Source organism: Cajanus cajan, chromosome 10 (genome assembly GCF_000230855.2).
Source record: "Cajanus cajan strain Asha chromosome 10, NIPB_CcT2T_4, whole genome shotgun sequence".
NCBI lineage: Eukaryota > Viridiplantae > Streptophyta > Magnoliopsida > Fabales > Fabaceae > Cajanus > Cajanus cajan.
Window position 1 is genome coordinate 35,998,741 of NC_138526.1, and position 13,163 is coordinate 36,011,903.

Here is a 13,163-nt window from a genome sequence, read left to right on the forward strand (position 1 = left end):
TACCGAGGTTGTCAGAAGCGCCGAGGTATGCAACAACCTGGAGAGGCTACTCAATAATTTTCCACCGGAAGACGCTACAAGTCATAAGGTTGGTACATCACCCGGACAATTGGGTCAACTCCTTTACTTGTCAGCCGGTACACCAAAAGATCGTCCGACTAAGTAAAGGGGGGGCAGCTGTAGACCCCTAAAATTGTCCGGGTCGGAAATAAAGCTTGAAGACTCTCGAAGACTGAAGGAAGATCAGCCAGAAGGACTCCTGGAAGGCCCTAGGAGGGTTCTCTGTAGGTCTAGAGGTCTTAGAATAGCTCAAAATAAGGAAGTGGAGGGAATGAAGCCCAATACGGCCGTACTGAACTTAATACGGCCGTATTGAAGCTTCAATACGGCCGCAGTGAACTCAATACGGCGTATTGAAGTTTCTGAAACTTCAATACGGCCGTACTGAAATCAATACGGCCGTATTGAAGCTTCAATACAGCCGTATTGAAATCAATACGGCCGTATTGAAATTTCTGAATTTCAATACGGCCGTATTGAACTCAATACGGCCGTATTGAAGTTCAAAAATTTCAATACGGCCGTATTGCTTCTGTAGGCCGTATTGCGCCTATTCCCTATAAATATGACGTCAATTGGACGTCATTCCACACTTTTTCACTCAGTTTTGACTCCCTCCTTGAGTATTCTGGGGTTTTTGAGCAGTGTTCTGCCCTAGAAATCTCTCTGGGAGTCGATCCGACGAAGTTCTGGAATTCCGAGCACTTAGCTTGGAGATTCGAACCTAGTCGAAGGGAAATCCTCCGGATTTCCATAGTCAAAAGTTTTTAGGAGCGAGCGAGCTTGTAGAGCGAGGGAACGCCAAAAAGCTTCCCAGTTTTACTCAATATATAAAAGCACGCTTCAAGAGGTTTCTTCTTAAATCCTTCCTTTTACTGCTTTCTGTGTGCATATTTAAACTGTCATCATGTAGATAGTTAATTTATAATCGCTTATAATAAATAGGGGTAATTTAGTAATTTTACGCTATTATTTTAGAAATAATCTGTCATAGGGAACCCGAAAGGGGCGTTGTGGGGTGCTAACACCTTCCCCACGCGTAACCGACTCCCTTACCCAACTCTGGTTGTAATGGCCAAAGTTGATTTATAAAATCAATTGCCTTATCCCTTTTTCCAATGTTTTGAGTAAAACATTGGTGGCGACTCCACGAACCCTCCTTTTGCGAAAACCACTAATCCATGGAGGTTCCCGCTTGGGATTAATATGGATTAGTGAGACTTTTAATGAATAAATTGGATAAGATCGACAAGGTCTCAGTTTGAGAACAAGTCGTTCTAATAATCCAATACATTTTCAAAACTAAAATAAAAGCGAGCTCGACCGTCTTCGCGACCGCCGAGGCCCGTTTGGGCCGGTGGCGACACCAGGGAATGTTTGCTTCAGATGTGGTAGGCCATGCCACATCTCTAGAGATTTTCAGACACCGCCGACTTCATCTGGGAGTGCCCCGAGGCCACCCAGACCTACAGCTACGGGGAGAGTGTTTGCATTGTCAGGTGCAGAGGCTTCTACTTCATCAGACTTAGTGAAGGGAAAGGGGAAGGCAGCAGGTGAGGATGTTTTATTTTTATTCGATTCTAGAGCCACGCATTCTTTTATTTCTGTTGATTGTGTGAAGAGATTGGGTTTGTCAGTATCTTCCTTGCATGTTGATTTGTTTGTGTCTACTCCGGCTTCAGTTTCTGTGGTGACGTCGGAGATGTGTGTGAGATGCCCGATAGAGGTGTCTGGTAGGAGGTTCCAAGTGAACCTGATTGTGTTGCCCATGGTGGATATCAACATAATCTTAGGGATGGATTGGTTATCTGCCCATCACATCCTTATAGATTGTGCTCGGAGAGAGTTGATGTTTCCTCAGTTGGAGGATGAGGTGTTGGTATCAGCGGGTCAGGCTGAGCAGTTGATGAGGGATGGAGCTGAGTGCTTCATGTTGTTTGCAACTTTGAGTATTGAGACAGAGAGAGCTATCGCTGGGATCGAGATTGTCAGTGAATTTCCTGAGGTGTTTCCAGATGATGTGCCAGGATTGCCACCCAGGCGTGATGTTGAGTTTAGCATTGATCTGGTACCAGGTGCAGGACCGGTATCAGTGGCTCCTTATAGGATGGCTCCAGCTGAGTTGGTAGAGCTGAAGACACAAATTGAGGATTTGTTGGAGAAACAGATGGTGAGGCCCAGTGTTTCTCCTTGGGGTGCTCCGGTACTGTTAGTGAAGAAGAAAGATGGTGGGGCCCGTTTGTGTGTTGATTATCGGCAGCTGAATAAATTAACGATAAAGAATAAATATCCCCTTCCGAGGATTGATGATTTGATGGATCAGCTGAGGGGAGCTTTAGTGTTTTCAAAGATTGATTTGAGATCCGGATATCACCAGATTAGGGTGAAGGAGAGTGACATACCGAAGACTGCCTTTAGGACTAGGTATGGTCACTATGAGTATGTGGTGATGCCTTTTGGTGTCACTAATGCTCCAGCAGTGTTCATGGATTACATGAACAGGATCTTTAGACCGTTCTTGGACAGATTTGTGGTGGTCTTCATTGATGATATTTTGGTGTATTCTAGATCATTGGAGGATCACCGTGAGCATTTGAGGTCAGTTTTGGAGGTGTTAAGAGAGAGACAGTTGTATGCCAAACTGTCCAAGTGTGAGTTTTGGTTGTCCGAGGTGAGATTTTTGGGGCATGTGATATCGGCAGAGGGGATTGCAGTAGATCCAGCCAAGGTGGAGGCTGTGATTCAGTGGGAGCGTCCGATGACTGCTACAGAGATTAGGAGTTTTCTTGGGTTGGCAGGTTACTATCGGAGGTTCATTGAGGGTTTTTCTCGAATAGTAATGCCTTTGACTCAACTGACTCGAAAAGATCAACCTTTTGTTTGGACGGACGCTTGTGAGCAGAGTTTTCAGGAGCTAAAGAGACGGTTAACCACTTCTCCAGTTTTGGTGTTACCTAACACTGGTGAGCATTTTGATGTGTTCTGTGATGCTTCTCACCAGGGGTTAGGTTGTGTGTTGATGCAGGGAGGGAGAGTAGTGGCATATGCTTCGAGGCAACTGAAGACCCATGAGAGAAATTATCCTACTCATGATTTGGAGCTTGCAGCTGTGGTATTTTCCTTGAAGTCATGGAGGCACTATCTATATGGTGCGAGATTCAGTGTATACAGTGATCACAAGAGTTTGAAATATCTGTTTGATCAGAAAGAGTTGAATATGAGGCAGAGGAGGTGGATGGAATTTCTAAAGGACTTCGATTTCCAGTTGATGTATCATCCTGGAAAGGCGAATGTGGTAGCTGATGCATTGAGTAGGAAATCCATTCACATATCGGCTATGATGATTAGGGAGTTGGAGTTGATTGAGCAGTTCCGAGATTTGAGACTAGAGGTGGAGGTTGTTCAGGATCACATTAGCTGTGGTATGATCACCATAACTAATGAGTTCTTGAAGCAGGTGGGAACTAAACAGTTACAGGACCCAGAGTTGTTAAGGACTTTGGGATTACTTGGTATTGAGAGGGCAGCTGGTTTTGAGCTTGGTACTGATGGGATTCTGAGATTCAGAGATCGGATTTGTCTGCCTTGTGATTCAGAGTTGAGGAGAGCTGTTCTAGAGGAGGGACACATGAGTCGTCTTAGTATACATCCTGGTATGACTAAGATGTATCAAGACATCAAGAAAAGTTTTTGGTGGCCAGGTATGAAGAAGGAGATAGCAGAGTTTGTAGCCGCTTGTTTGACTTGTCAGAAGGCGAAGATTGAGCATCAGAGGCCCGGATGGGTTTTACAGTTGATGGAGATTCCTGAGTGGAAGTGGGATAGTGTCACTATGGACTTTGTGGTTGGATTGCCTAGGACAACTAGGAACAGTGACTCTATCTGGGTGATTGTTGATAGGTTGACAAAGTGTGCTCACTTTCTTCCTGTAAACAAGAGGTGGTCCTTGGAGAGGCTTGCACAGTTATATATCCGAGAGATAGTACGGCTGCATGGAGTGCCTTCCAGTATTATTTCTGACAGATATCCAAGGTTTACTTCAAGGTTTTGGCAGACTCTACATCAAGCGTTGGGAACGAGATTGAGGTTGAGTTCCGCCTATCATGCACAGACAGATGGTCAGTCGGAAAGGACAATTCAGTCACTAGAGGATCTTCTGAGAGCTTGTGTGTTGGACAATCTGGGTAGCTGGGAGGAGGTGTTGCCATTGGTAGAGTTTACCTATAATAATAGTTATCATGCGAGTATTGGCATGGCACCTTTTGAGGCTCTATATGGCAGGAGGTGTAGGACTCCATTATGTTGGTATCAGGAGGGTGAGTCGGTAGTGGTTGGTCCAGAGTTAGTTCTTCAGACTACTGAGATGGTGAGACAGATTCAGGAGAGGTTGAGAGCTACTCAGAATCGACAAAAGTCTTATGCTGATAAGAGGAGGAGACCTCTAGAGTTTGAGGAGGGAGAGCATGTGTTTCTCAGGGTGACACCTACTACTGGAGTGGGAAGGGTTGTAAGGGCCAAGAAACTCACACCGAAGTTCATTGGTCCTTATCAGATCCTTCGTCGTGTAGGTCCGGTAGCATATCAGTTGGCGTTACCTCCGATTTTGTCCAACCTGCATGATGTGTTTCACGTTTCACAGTTGAGAAAGTACATCAGAGACCCGAGTCACGTGATAGAGATGGATGAGGTGCAAGTTAGAGAAAACTTGACTTACGAGAAGAGACCGGTAGCTGTAATTGATCACAAGTTGAAAGAGCTTCGAGGCAAGTCCATTAGCTTAGTGAAGATTCTTTGGGATGTAGCTACTGGTGAGGCAACCTGGGAAGAAGAGAGTCGGTTCAAGGAACAGTATCCATTCCTCTTTTCAGGTAAGCCTATTTTCGGGGACGAAAATTCCTATTTGTTGGGGAGTATTGTAACATTGTAAAAAAAAAAAAAAAAAAAAAAGGCTGATTCAGTAGCCCAGAACGGGCCGTTCCCAAACAGGAACGGGCTGTTTCACACTACTGAATTGAACTACATATTGTAGTTGAGAACGGGCCGTTCCGGGAAGGAGAACGGGCCGTTCTAGGAAGGAGAACAGGCCGTTCCGGAGGGAGAATGGGCCGTTCCGGAGGGAGAACGGGCTGTTCCAGAGGGAGAACGGGCCGTTCCGGAGGGAGAATGGGCCGTTCCGGAGGGAGAACGGGCTGTTCCAGAGGGAGAACGGGCCGTTCCAGATGAGTCCCGGAACGGACCGTTCTGATTTTAGAACGGGCCGTTCTGGGCGTGGATTTTGTGCGTGATCTGGGAGTTCAGAACGGGCCGTTCCGGTATCGGTACGGGCCGTTCTGGCCACTCCGGATTGCCTATAAATAGGGGTGAGGGGGGCCGTGAGGAGTTCTAGTTCTAGAGAGAAGTTTTAGAGAGAAGGTCTCTGGGTCAGTGAGCTCCTTTCTCTCCCAAATTTCTCTGTTTAACTCCTTTTCTCCTCTAGATCAATAACTCCTTCTGTCTTTCCTTGAAATTCAGATTAGAAAGCTTTTTTTGGGAGGATTAAAGTTTCGAGTTGAGCCTCGAGGGGAAATTCTACTTTTGTTCAGTCTTTGGCTATCTGAGCCAATCTTCAGGTAAGGGAAGCTAGATTGTTTGCATGTGGCTGAATTTGTTAGTTTGGATGAGAGTTTTGAACTCTCTGAATAGTTTAGGGCCGGGCGCAGGTTGAGCGTGTCAGGCGTGAAAGAGCTTAGAGCTCTTGGGTTGGTGTTAGGCCAGGCGCGAGTTGACGGCACTGTGCTTGAATATATTTATGAATGAATTGATGCTTATGCATGTTTAAAGTTGAAGTTTTAGATCATGTATGTATGATATATGATGTATGGTGAGGTGTGATTCATATGTATGCTTTGTGATGATATATATGAATGTTTGAATATGATACGTTCATATGGTATGTATTGATCATAATGGTAGGTAGACCATTTATGATGTATGATGCATTATTGCATGTGATGTCTTATGACATGTGTATGGTTGTTGATCATGATGGTGGGCAGACCATTATGATGTATGATGCATGATTGCATGTGATGCCTATGGCATGAGTCTAGCCTAGGACTTGAGGAGAGGAAAAATATTTTCGAACTGGAAGAGCTCACATAGAGTCTCTTGAGAGTGGTGCTTGGATAGGCCACTGATATATGAGAGTGGTGCTCTAGGGGGCCACTGGATTTGGGAGAGTGGTGCTCAGATAGGCCACTGGGTTGGGTGAGTCTCCTCTAAGTCCTTAGCTAGTGTTGGAGCGGGGTATGAGGTCGAGGGTTATTCCCTTAACCAAGTACTTGGGAAGGTGCGTGGATCCTTGCGGATAGTCGGTGGGCGAACTCCACAATTGACTTGGTTAATGCATGCCAAGGTCGTGGTAAGCCCGTACCCAGCTGTGCTATACCTGACGGTGGATCTGGACTTCCAAGTGTGTAAGTGACATCATCCGAGTAAACCCGAGTGAGGATTATATATCCTGTTTAGCTGTGACCGAGCGGGCGCATTGGGCGTGAAAACGGTTGGGGTGGTTTCGGTAGGATGGAATGTCACTTGTACAGCTCTATTGTTATGGAGATCTCCTAGGTGTATGCGTGACGACGCATTAGATATTGATATGTATGCATATCTGTCATGAGTTGCATTCATTGCATGATTATTAATATGATGAAGTGAGGTGTTTGACTTCATGTTTGATGAATGAATTATTGATTGAGATGAAAGGTTCCTTAGGGACAGGATTTGGGATGCATGTGTAATATAGATTTTTATTCTGTACTTGTATTATTGATCTTTGAATTCTAGCTTACCCTTTTGTTTTCCATGTGGTGGAACTGCGATGATCATACTTGGTATGGGAGCAGGTCAGGGATAGCTTGGGAGTAGAGATGATCGTTGTGAGACGAGGAGCTGAGTCTCGTGTTTTGAGTTACCATTCTGGGTAACATTTTTTTTGTCAGTGCTTGACCGGCACTAAGGAATATTTTGGGATGACTGTACATATATGGTGCTATATTTTATATACAAAAACTTAATTATTTCGATCTTTATATTTATGCCTGTATGTATGTGTTATCCAGTTTAATATTCTCTTAGTTAACTAGTTGTAGTGCGATTCCACTAATTGTAGAGACCGTGGCGGGTCGTTACAGCATATAGATCGTATGATTTAGACAAAATTCCATCTAATGAGGTTGAATTAGACCGGTGGTCCTTACCAGAACACGAACTTGTCTTCTGTATGTATTTTCCCCTTTTGTAAAACTAATTTACTTTCAGATATTATGATGTGGTAGTTCATTTGTATCTCTTTGGATGTTTTCTGATGACAGGTCAATCCTCACACTCACCAGCTGAAGCTTTGTGACTTTGGGAGTGCAAAAGTTTTGGTATGTTTATTCTCAACCTTGAATTTCTATTGTCTATTTTCACTATCTATCTGGTGCATTATCATGAGTAAATTTTGCATATATTTGACAGGTCAAAGGGGAACCAAACATATCTTACATCTGTTCTAGGTACTATAGAGCTCCTGAGCTTATATTTGGTGCAACTGAGTACACCACGGCCATTGATATATGGTCAGCTGGTTGTGTACTAGGTGAACTATTGCTTGGCCAGGTATTTTGCTTTTATGTTTGATTCTGCTATTTTTAGAATTCATTTATGTGCACTTGTGCAGGAACTAAGAATGAATTTTTATTTTTGTTAGCCTCTCTTTCCTGGCGAGAGTGGAGTAGATCAGCTTGTTGAAATTATCAAGGTAAGATAAATTCTAAAGATTAATAAATTCACTTCGTAAAATGGCATTCTGATAACTGCTTTTTTTGTGTCTTTGCAAGCTGGTTTTTGCTTTGAATGACCTGTTCTTGAATTTATATTAATTGCATAATTTGCATTTACTTGTAACTAGACAGTTTGTAGATATCCATAATACTCCCTTTGTTTTATTTTGTACTTTTGCATTGTTCAGGGCCTTGTTATATTTCAGTACTTCTGAACAAGTTTGGGATTCACATGCAGGTTTTAGGCACCCCAACAAGGGAAGAAATCAAGTGTATGAATCCTAATTACACTGAGTTCAAATTTCCACAAATTAAAGCTCATCCATGGCATAAGGTATTGTAATGTTATTTTTATACTCATCTTACATATTATTTCATATGGTGTTCATGTATATGAACCTTCATCATCATATTTTTCATGTTTGTTCAAAGCCTAAACATTCCTTTACGCATTCAGCCTTTGTTTGCCTTTTGTTAGTCCCATTAAGAAGGCTTATAGCAGGAAGAATGATAACAGAATATTAGTCATAAGGATTTATTAGTAGTATTACTTTTTACTGGGCAAAGAATTGTAATAAAGAGAGTAGGAATAGATGAGGAAGTGATAGTATGTAAGATTTGAATCATATTCAATGGGAGACTTCAGGACTCTTGAATACTGGGTTATATGCTCTGTTTTCAGTGATTTGTCTTGTCCATTTCAGTTTAAGAATCCATCTGCTACTGAACTACAAAGCTTCCTCGATGGCAATAAATACAAATAGTCATAGGAGATTTTATTCCTATATACATTACATGATATGACTATAAATCAGATTCTAATAAGATATGCCTATAATTACAAAATCCTAATTAACTTAAATTAAATAAGGAAACAGATCATAGAATATAAAAGAAGAATAAGTCTTAAGAGATGATCTTCTAGGGCACTCTAAAATATTCTAAGATAAAAAGGAAATCATCATTTATTTCTCAGATTTCCTAAGGAAGTTCATTTATTCAATATATGATAATCCACCAATTTTTGTTTTTGTGTCCTAACAGGGTGGCAATTTTTCTAGGGGTAACGGTATGTTTTTTTGTTTCTGTTGCTTACTTTATATAATCTTTGACTTTTATATCCTTTACAAAGACTTCTGAAGAACAATATTTGACTGATTTACAGGCACAGGTGGAGAAATTATTTACGGAGGCAAATTTGCAGGTAGTTTACCTCATACCTATTATGAGAGGAGGCTTTTTTTATTCTACATATAAGAAAAGAGAATCAAAGTGTGCTTACATGTAATGATACCTTCGTTTTAATGTAGTGAATAATTGATTAAGTTGAATTTTTCTAATTATGTATAGTTTTAGCACCAGGCACAATAATTCAATATTGCATCATTGATTCGTAGCTCTGGTGTTGCATGCAATCTTGATAGTGGCTGATGCATGATATATTTATATGATGACTAAAAAAATTGTTTCCAAAATTAGTTATTATATTCATATAGAGTACACATATTCTCTATAAGAGATATTATATATATATATATATATATATATATATATATATATATTTTATATTATATATAAATAAAATAAAAAATACTTTTACCTATAGTCAGAGCATGTAAGAATAAGTTAATGACTTTTACCTACAGTCATAACATGTAAGTACAATTTAATGGTGTTTACCTATAGTAGGGAGTGTAAATATAAGTCAATGACTTTTACCCACGCATATTGCAAATTGTAGGTAGCTCTTATAGTGACAGTTAAATATAGTTGTAGGTAAAATTATGTATGTAGGTAAAACTTATAGTGATAGGCTATTAGTTGTAACTATATGCCCCCTCAAAGTTGACAATTTCAATGTCTGTAGGTCAAAGTCCATGATACCTTTACCTATGGAATTTATATTTTTAGTGACATTTTTTGTGTGTAAGCATAAGTCATTTTTCTTGTAGTGAAGATTCATGAAAATAATTTCAAAATATATTAGGTAAATAATTTTTATATATAATAAAATTAAAGACAAGGATTAAAATAATCAATGGAGTTAACGTAATATTCATTTATAAATATTTAAATAAATTATAAGTAGCAAGGTATTATTTAATTGATGTTTAAAATAAAATATTTTATAATATCTAAATGAATTGATTTTTAAGATAAACTATTATATACATATCTAATTAATATAATTATAAATTATATATGTATAATTAGATATATTTTTAATAAATATTTTTATATTAAAAATTAATTTATCATTAAAAAAATAAAAATATTTCAAAATATGGTTGTTGTTGAATCAGTTTTTCATAGTGAGATCATATTCATATATAATAATAGAATCATGTCTCTTCAAATAAGTGATATCTACCCAAAGTAATACGAGCATAATCGAAGATAGATGGTATAACGTATTTTCAATAATTGATCTCATGTGTTATTGGTGTATATATTTATATATATAATTTATTTTATAATTTTTATTTATTAAACTAATGGAACATTAATTATATTTTATCAATTTTATATTTGTTTGATAAATTTTTATTAATCCTTATATAAGCCAATTATTTTTAATTTAATGGAACTAACATGTTTATATCAATTGAACTAGATGTTTAAGTCAATTTTGAAAATAATAATGAAAATAAAATAAGATTTATGAAAAGAAGTTTATTTATCTTAACAAAATTGGAAAGTGTTGATCCCGTGGCAAGTGTACCAGAGTCAACTTGTAACAATGATGAGTAAGGTCGTCTCCTCAGGGACTAGGTAGATTGATTGATTCTCAATTAATTTAGAAAAAAAAAACACAATAAATACATATTACATATTCACACATGTTCAACATCTGATTCATTAAACTCAAAGTTAAAAGTAGTAGAACTTAAAACAAATGATAAATATGCAAATTCAAATAAGTATTAGAGAAATTCAGATATGAGATGCTTGGGACTGGATTTCACCTACTACACCTCTTTGTAATCTTAATAAGCATACATATGTTAATCCCTCTCCTACAATATTATCTAGGATTACAATCACTCAATACTAATTCCTTAGTAAAGAGATTCTAAGTTTTCCCCTTTAAATATCAATTCCTTGCATATTTAAATAAGGGACAACCTGCATTAAGAAAATCCTTTAAAGACTAATGATTTTAGCTCTATTCCTAGCAACTTAAACCATTAGGTGATTCATTTTAAATCATGATCTAGAAAACATTTTTCAATCGAGTTCTAAATCAAAGCTCCAAATACGAGTGATCAAAACGTAAAGGCATTAAGAACGGAAATGAATCACTAATAAGTAGAAGAGATCATAACATATATGTGAAAATCAAGAGTTACATTAAGGTGTAAGAGGTTACATCCAATCCCAAAAGGAAAAGATTAGCCACTCATTCTATGAGAGCCAACCAACAAAAGAAGAAGAAGAAGAATCTAGTAGAAATTGTCGTCGTTCCGTTCCCGAAACGTCGGAATCACCACCAAAATCTTCAACTTGGATGATCTTTGAGGCTAGAGAGAAAGAGATGGTTCAGGTGTGTTGTTTCTTCCAAAACCTCCCCTTTCTTCTCCGTTTTTTCCCCCTTTTATATGTTATGATTTATAACAAGGGGTCATTTACTGCCACAAATTGGCTTAAGCTATTTCTGATCAGCTCAAGCCCTTTTTAAAATACTTCACCATGAAGGAATTGAAATGGCTTAAGCCTTTCTGAAATAGCTTAAGCCTTTTTTAAATACTTCAACCTAAAGGAATTGAGATAGCTTAAGCCTTTCTGGAATGGCTTAAGCCTTTTTTTGGCAGATTGCTTTCTTAATGTCTCTGGAATGGCTTAAGCCCTTCTGATATAGCTTAAGCCTTGTTGAGTTGATAGAGATAAACATATTTTCTTCCATGAGTCTTTTTGAACTTCATTTCTTCTCTCTTTCTTGATTTCTCTTCTCTTAACCTACAAAGCAAAACCATCATGATTAACCAAAAAATTACTATAATTTGATTGGATTGGATTTCTATAACATAATTTACATATTTATATATAATATTCACATCCTTCAGCCATTTAAAAGGGGAAAATGAAAGCATGCCAATTTTTACACAATAATATTCATGAAATTCAAGTAAAAATGACAACTAACAGAAAGCACAATAAATTATGTATTTTCATATTATCTAATAATGTAATAAAATATTAAGCATGGCAAAAGAGAAATAAATTTTTTCAAGAGAAAAATAAATAAATTTTCTAGATAAATTATTATTTAAATTAGTCTATTTTTTTAAAAAAAGATTATTATTTAATTTTCATTTATAGCATTATGTTTCTCATTTTTTTAATACATCATGATATATTAATTATCTATTTTAAATTATATAATTTGTATTATTTTAAAAAATAAATTAATTTTATTGGGAGGGTATTAATTTTTATTTCTTATCATTAATATTTTTATCATTATAAAAATAATATTATATATTTTTATATTTGCTTTCATTTAAAAAAATATATTTCTAAATTTTTTAAAAAATTTACATTTAGCGACCGATTTTAATTTGGTCGCTAAAATTATTATAAACAATAATAATTTTTTTATTTTTTTAGCGACCGATTTGAATTTGGTCGCTAAAATTATTATAAATAATAATTTTTTTTATTTTTTTAGCGACCGATTTTAATTTGCTAAAAAAAATAAAAATATTATCATTTATAATAATTTTAGCGACCGATTCTAATTTGGTCGCAAAAATTATTATAAATAATATTATTTTTATTTTTTTAGCGACCGATTTTAATTTGGTCGCTAAAAAATAAAAATATTATTATTTATAATAATTTTAGCGACCGATTTTAATTTGGTCGCTAAAATTATTATAAATAATAATATTTTTATTTTTTTAGCGACCAAAACCGTTTCGTCGCTATTTTAATCAACAATTATAATTTTAGCGACCGATTATTTGTCACTAAAAATTCGGTCACTAAATAAAATTTGCAACCAAATCAGATTCGGTCGCTAATTATGTCGCTATTAGCGACGGAAAAAAATCGGTCGCTAATTTCGGTGGCTAAATTGACTTTTTTTTGTAATGGGAGTTGAGTAAAATTTTATCATACAAGGTGTCATGGAATGCATCTGCTAAAATGTTAAATATAAGAGGTGTTACAAATGATATCAAAATTTGGCTCCCTCTCCTGGCACGGTGTGATACGTAGACGAACCAAGTAGAAGTTGTTGGCTTGTAACATTTCAAACACATTAGAATGTGAGAGATTAAAAATTATATAGTTGAG

The 13,163-nt window shown here is 37.2% G+C and overlaps 1 long non-coding RNA gene across 1 annotated transcript; it reads left to right on the plus strand.

Annotated features, from left to right (window-relative positions):
* The first annotated feature begins 7,387 nt into the window (after positions 1–7,387).
* Positions 7,388–8,241, plus strand: LOC145952893 (uncharacterized). The gene is made up of 4 exons (XR_014430393.1): positions 7,388–7,469; positions 7,561–7,701; positions 7,793–7,843; positions 8,104–8,241. It is a non-coding gene; the product is annotated as an uncharacterized LOC145952893 (long non-coding RNA).
* The last annotated feature ends 4,922 nt before the right edge of the window (positions 8,242–13,163 follow it).